Source organism: Phaseolus vulgaris, chromosome 7 (assembly GCF_051622355.1).
Source record: "Phaseolus vulgaris cultivar YP4 chromosome 7, ASM5162235v1, whole genome shotgun sequence".
Classification (NCBI taxonomy): domain Eukaryota; kingdom Viridiplantae; phylum Streptophyta; class Magnoliopsida; order Fabales; family Fabaceae; genus Phaseolus; species Phaseolus vulgaris.
The window spans coordinates 32,163,637-32,170,873 of NC_143504.1; positions in this window are offsets into that span (position 1 = coordinate 32,163,637).

Here is a 7,237-nt window from a genome sequence, read left to right on the forward strand (position 1 = left end):
ATTCCCGACGTGCCAGTTGAGGGCGCCCTGGGCCCCTGCCCTTGTTCTTCCTTGGATCATAAGGATGGCGAGTCCTTTGATCCCTCTTGGCTGCCGCTGTCTCCAGCACCCTCTGTGGCTGGATCCTGGTCTGTGCACGTGGCCTAGCGGGGGCCACGCTTCCCCTCTTCTCGGCGACCTCACTTTCATCAGCGATGTGGGCCACCACAAGTCGCCTAACCTCAGCAAACGTGGCGGGGTGAGCCCTGATCAGCGCCTCGCAGAAAGGTCCCGACAGCACGCCCTTCTTGAAGGCGTAGACCAACATCTCTTCGTCCTTGGCCGGCGAGTGGACCATCTGCGCCCCAAAACGATTCAAGTAGTCCCTGAGGGACTCTCCCTGGTACTGCCTTATGTCGAACAGATCATAAGACACCCTAGGGGGCGCCTTGTTCACTATGTACTGCTCGACGAAAAGCTTCAAAAACTGCTGGAAATTGGTTATGTGACCTGTAGGCAGGCTCACAAACCATTCCAGTGCTGTTCCCTGGAGTGCGCTCACAAACATCTTGCAATACACAGCATCCGATCCTCCTGACAGCATCATCTGCGTGTGGAACGTGGTGAGATGTGCCTCAGGATCCTCCACGCCGCTAAAAACAGCCTTCACGGGTACCACACTCGCAGGGATAGGCGTGTCCGTAATCGCCTGAGCGAAAGGCATGGGAAAAACGCGAGGCGGCGTCGACGGCGCGACCTCTTCAGCGACTGGGCGCCCTCGCTGCTCCTGAAGAGCTTGGCGCAATTCCTCAGTCACTCTGCTAAGCTCTTCGTTCCTGGCCTGAGAGGCGACCAGGTCCTCATGCATCTTTTCCTACTCTATGCGCGAGGCTTCCACGTTCGCCTGCAACGCACGCATGATCTCCACCATCTGTGCCATAGTCATGGCGCCTTCAGCAGCAACTGGCGCAACTGGACTTGAGCGGTTGCTTCTCATCTTTCTCATGAAAACTTAACAGATCACAATGGGCGACGAACAACACCTCCTTCAGCAACGATCGATTCAGCGATCAATCGGTCAGAGCTTCGCAAACTCCAAAGAACTTCAAGAACACAACCTCAACAGCGAACCTTCACAGAAACTCACAACTCCACCACAAATCACCGCTTCTTCCACGAAAATCCGAACGAACGGCGAAACTTAGATCTTCACCGATTAAAACTTGCGTAAGCAGCGAAAAACCTCACCTCACCGAACAAGAACTCAAACGAACGGTGGAAAACACAAACTACCGAACAAAGCTTAGATGAACAGCGGAAAATGGTTGCACCAGCACACAACCACACAAAACTGCAGAAACTTCCAAGAACTCACGCTGTGGATGGGGACAGGTTTTACACGGCCCCACGGTGGGCGCCTGATGATCCTGCCTGTTGACCGGGACGCAAGAACCTTGCCTCGTCAAACCTGGATCGACTTTTGCGTCGTGTTAGCCTCCGTCCTTCACCGTGATTCACCTCAAGAACCTGCAAAAGACGGAACGGCGCCGCTGCGGCCGATCACACTCCGACGTCCAAGTCAGCGACTGAACCCCCAAATACTAAGAGAAAACTTAAGAACTCTAAGGAACCGTGCAAAATTCTCTCTCAGCATACTCAAGTTCTCGCAAGCGTAAAGAAGTAATCTAAACGTGCGTACCTCAGAAGTCCGTTAGAATCTCTTATATACCTGTATCGTCCCGTATCCGGGCGTTAACTAAGTCGAGGTCAAAGTCAACGACAGGCGTCGCCTAGGTGGAGAGACGCCAAGTGCCAGCATCGCCAAGAGGAAGCGTCGCCAGGACAAGGCGTCGCCTAGGCGATGGCGTCGCCCAACCAGGGCGTCGCCAGATCAAACAGTGCTAAAGCAAGGCAATCACGGTGTGGTTCCCCGATACCCATGGGTAGGAAAGACCATGGAGGGAGCGACGCCGTGGGAAGGCCTCAGGTCCCGATAGCCCGGAGCAGCGATACAGAGAAGGAAAAGGTGGCTTCAAGGCCATAGTGATAGCATCAGTGGAGGGCAGCCTGACTCGTGAGGTACCCCTGCCGCCCCAGAGACGCCTTGGGGACAGATACGACTCAAGAGGAAGATCATGCCCAGGGCAGCCGGGTGCAAGGTACGAGAGGAAGGCAGATACGCTCTCAAAGTAAGTGACTAGATGATTGGGGGCATGAGTTGGCACCCAAAAAGTCACCCCTAGCGCAGTAGCACTCCTGAGCAGGAGGACTCACGCGTAGAAACATCCCCAGCTGGGCAGAAACGCCCCCAGATGGGGCCACGGTGTCGTAGAAGAGGCGGCGCCCGTCGAGGATGATAGTAGGGAACAGCCAACGGCTAACGCCGTAGAAAGGGAGATTGGTGGCAAGACATTCAAGCTAGGGAGTTCGCTGAGCCCAGAAGAACAGGAAGGGTTGGCGGAAGTGATTTCACGCCACCTGGATGCCTTCGCATGGTCCGCCTCGGATATGCCCGGCATCGATCCCGATTTTCTATGTCACCACCTCATCATGGACGCCACGGTCCGCCCCGTGCGTCAGAGAAGGAGAAAGTTCAATGAGGAACGACAGCAGGTGGTGAAAGACGAAACACAAAAGCTGTTGAGTGCTGGCCACATCAGGGAGATTCAGTACCCTGAGTGGCTTGCCAACGTCGTCTTGGTGAAAAAGGCAAACGGAAAGTGGAGGATGTGTGTTGACTTCACGGACCTGAATAAGGCATGCCCGAAGGACTCGTACCCGCTGCCCAGCATCGACGCCTTGGTAGACAGTGCGTCCGACAGCAAGGTGCTGAGTTTCTTGGACGCCTTTTGAGGGTATAACCAGATCAAGATGCACCCCAGAGATGAGAACAAAACTGCATTCATGACTGAGACTTGCAGTTATTGCTATAAGGTGATGCCCTTTGGGCTGAAAAACGCGGGCGCCACGTACCAGAGGCTAATGGACAAGGTCCTGGCGCCCATGCTCGGGAGGAATGTGTACGCCTATGTCGACGACATGGTGGTGGCGTCGCAGGATAGGGCGCAGCGTATGACGGATCTGGAGGAGTTGTTCGTCACAATATCCAAGTACCGCCTCAAGGTGAACCCGGAGAAGTGTGTTTTCGGGGTAGAGGCCGAAAAGTTCTTGGGTTTTATGCTCACAAAGAGGGGGATAGAGGCGAACCCCAACAAATGCGCGGCGATTATCGCCATGCGGAGCCCGACGTCGGTAGAGGAGGTGCAACAGCTGACAGGGCAGATGGCGGCACTCTCGAGGTTTGTTTCCGCCGGAGGAGAGAAGGGGCACCCATATTTCCAGTGCCTCAAGAGAAACAGTCGCTTTGCATGGACTGAGGAATGCGAAGCGACTTTCATTAAGCTGAAGGAGTACCTGGCGACGCCACCGGTCCTCTGCAAGCCGGTAACGGGCGTGCCCCTCCGGTTATATTTTACTGTAACAGAGCGGGCCATCAGTTGTGTTAGTCCAGGAGCAGGACCAGAGTCAGAAGCCCATCTATTTCGTAAGCAAGGCATTACAGGGAGCTGAGACGAGGTACCAAGCGCTAGAGAAGGCGGCGCTAGCGGTAGTATTTTCTGCCAGGAGGCTCCGTCATTACTTCCACAGCTTTACGGTGGTGGTGATGACCAACCTCCCTATACAGAAAGTGCTGCAAAAGCCTGACGTGGCGGGAAGAATGGTGCGCTGGGCGGTGGAACTGTCAGAATTCGACATCCAGTATGAGCCTAGAGGATCCATCAAAGGGCAGGTGTACGCAGATTTTATAGCAGAACTGTCGCCCGGAGGTGAGCAAGAGGTGGAGTTGAGTTCGCAGTGGCTGCTCTCGGTTGATGGCTCTTCCAACCAGCAAGGGAGGGGTGCGGGAATAGTCTTGGAGGGACCCGACGGCATACTGATCGAGCAGGCCCTGCGTTTCGCCTTCAAGGCAAGTAACAATCAGGCAGAATATGAAGCCCTGATAGCAGGAATGCTCCTGGCCAAGGAGATGGGCGCACAGAACCTCCTGGTGAAGAGCGACTCCCAGCTGATTACGGGGCAGGTGTCGGGTGAGTTCCAGGCGAAGGACCCACAGATGGCGGCGTATCTGAAATACGTCTAGTTGTTGAAGGGAGCATTCAACGCTCTTGAGCTGATACATGTCCCGAGGGAGCAGAATGCCAGAGCTGACCTGCTCGCAAAGCTGGCCAGCTCAGGCAAGGGGGGTAGACAGAGGACAGTGATCCAGGAGACTCTCAAAGCTCCGCGTAGATTCGTGGAAGACAACAGGGTGGATGTCCTCCAGATTTATACATCAAGGGGAAGGCCGAGGAGTCATTCCTCTTTGACCCAAGATACGCAGAGGGCGCCCCGCATCAGCATGTACGCGGGTGTGCCTGAGGAAGAGCAGATGCAGGTATGCGTTTTTTCGAAAGGAGACACCTGGATGACGCCCTATAAGCAGTACCTGGCGGATGGGGCTCTCCCAGTGGACCCTGAAGAGGGTAAAAAAGTCAAAAGAAATGCCGCAAGATATACTTTGGTGGATGGGGTGTTGTTCAGGCACGGTTTCACTCACCCTATCCTAACATGCGTCAGTGGCAATGAGTGCACCAGGATAATGGCGGAGCTACACGAAGGCATCTGCGGGAGCCACGTAGGGGGAAGATCCTTAGCCTCCAAGGTAATACGCGTAGGTTTCTTCTGGCCAACACTGAAAGAGGACTGCGCACGGCACGCCCAGCGGTGTAGGCAATGCCAAAAGCACGCCGACTGGCACAAGGCGCCGCCAGAAGAATTGCGATCCAGACACAGCCCGTGGCCTTTCCATACATGGGGAATCGACATCCTGGGCCCCTTCCCACTGGCGATCAAGCAGATGAAGTATTTGATCATCGCCATCGAATACTTCACTAAGTGGATAGAGGCAGAGCCCGTTGCACAGATCACTGCGCACAAGGTACAGCATTTCGTGTGGAAGAATATTGTGTGCCGTTTTGGCATACCTAGGCGCCTGATATCTGATAATGGGACCCAGTTTGCCAGTCAGCAGTTGAGAAATCTGTGTGCTGAAGTAGGAATCAAACAAGTGTTCGCATCGGTTGAACACCCCAGACCAACGGACAAGTGGAGTCAGCAAACAGAGTCCTGCTGAGGGGGTTAAAAAGAAGGTTAGAGAAAGCCAAAGGGGCATGGGCGGAAGAGGTTCCAAGAATCGTATGGGCATACCACACCACGCTCCAATCCTCTACTATGGAGACGCCTTTCAGTTTGGTGTACGGGTCGGACGCGATGATTCCAGTAGAAATACATGAAAGCTCACCACGTTTTCAAAACTTTGTGGTGGAGGAATCCAATGAAGAGAGGCGGGTAAACCTGGACCTGCTAGAGGAGGCCATGGAAGAAGCTAGAATAAAAGCTGAAGCGATGAAGAGAAGAGTAGAGCGGCAATATAGCTCTAAGGTAAAGCCGCGACAGTTTCAGGTCGGCGACCTAGTGATGAGGAAAGCTCACCCATACGAGTTGGAGAATAAGCTGTCTCCCAAGTGGACCGGACCCTTCAGAGTTACCGAGGCTAAGGGCAACGGTTCGTACAACCTGGAGACTTTGGATGGAGGTCCCATCCCGCGCAGTTGGAATGCAGCCAACTTAAAATTTTATTTCAGTTGACTTATGTAAGCAGTATGTAACAATTTAGTTGAAGGGGACGCTCTTTTTCCCTCTCGAGGGTTTTTTAATGAGGTCACCCTAATAAAAGGTAAAATCAGTTTGAGGAAACGAAGTGCCTTGGTTTTCAGCCTTTATCTTTCTCCGTTTGAAGTAATGTGATGCGTCGCCAAAAAAGAAGGCGTCGCCTAGGTCATGGCGTCGCCAAGAAAGAGGGCTTCACCTAAATAAAGGCGTCGCCCCTGTGAAGGCACGCATCATTGGAAGAACAGGACGAAAGAAAAGCGCGCGGTATGCGAAGCATATGCAAAGTAAAGTGGCGTTGCAAAAAATCAAGTATGATATTGAAAAGTTGTGTTACAAGCAATGTTCAATACAATGGGAGTAGCACCAAAGGAGAAAACGCTACAGATCATGCAAAACACGAACAAGCCATTTCTCAGTGGTCGTCAGAATCAGCACTGGAGGAAGGCGAAGCCCCTTTCCCAGCCCGAAGAGCTCGAGTAAGCCGTGTCCTCCTTTCTTGGTTTATTTTCGAGCCTGCACCAAGGGAGATAAACGTGTCAGAAACACCATTAAGCAAGACATACACAGTCAGAAAGCAATGAAGGCCGAGGTTTCTAAGGCGGTGGTTCTTACATATGTACTTTTCGAGAGTCCCAGCGTTGAACTCCAGGCTGATCACAGTGGCAGAGTCAAAACCTCCCGCCTCAGCAAGAATCCGGCAAGCTATTTGATCACTTGGAGCCAACTTCTTGAGGGGTTTGGTTTTGAGGGCTCTCTCCTCTCTCGCCCAGTACAGCGGAAACCCATCCAGAGCGTCGGGAACAAGGTCGGTACGGCAGATCTTGAAGAACCGGCCTTTCCACCCAGTGAACGAGCTTTGGAAGGGTGTGAAGAGAACTCTCCCGGGTACATTACTGAGAGTTACCCAGAGGTTGTGTCTCTGCCTCTTCACCTCAAAGAAGTGAAGAAAGAGGTCAACCGAGGGTGCACAACCCAGAAACCCGAAGAGAATGTCGAAGGCTTTGACAAAGGCCCAGCTGTTGGGATATAACTGGGCCGGAGCAACGTTGATCTCCGTCAGCAGTTCCTTCTCGAACCAGGAGAAGGGTAAGCGCACTCCGATGGTCTTGAACACCACCTGGTAAAAGTAAAAGAAAGGGACCCCTTCGTTGGCCCGTTCGTCTCCACATACTGGCTCCCCTAGAGTGCAAGGGAGCACAGCGATGTCGTCGTCATGCCTCCTCGCAAAGGCCCGGTGGTCATAGGAACACGAATCCCCTTTGTGCTCCCTTATGGCCCTGGTAGAGAGTAAGCATGAACTCTCGTCAAGAAGTTCACTCGAAGCCCAATGGTACAAGTTCTTGGGATTGACCCTGGAGGAAGCAGCATGAGAGGACATTCTTCAACAAGATCAGGGATAGTCAAGGGTGTAGGGACTGCCGGAAATGCAAGGGTTTTAGACACCCGGGGACGATACGGCGCTGCTGTAGCAGGCCTCTCCTTAGGCGTGGGCGCCGGGTGCTAAAGATCAAGGAAAGAACTGTTTCGGTGCTAGAGACACCCCGTG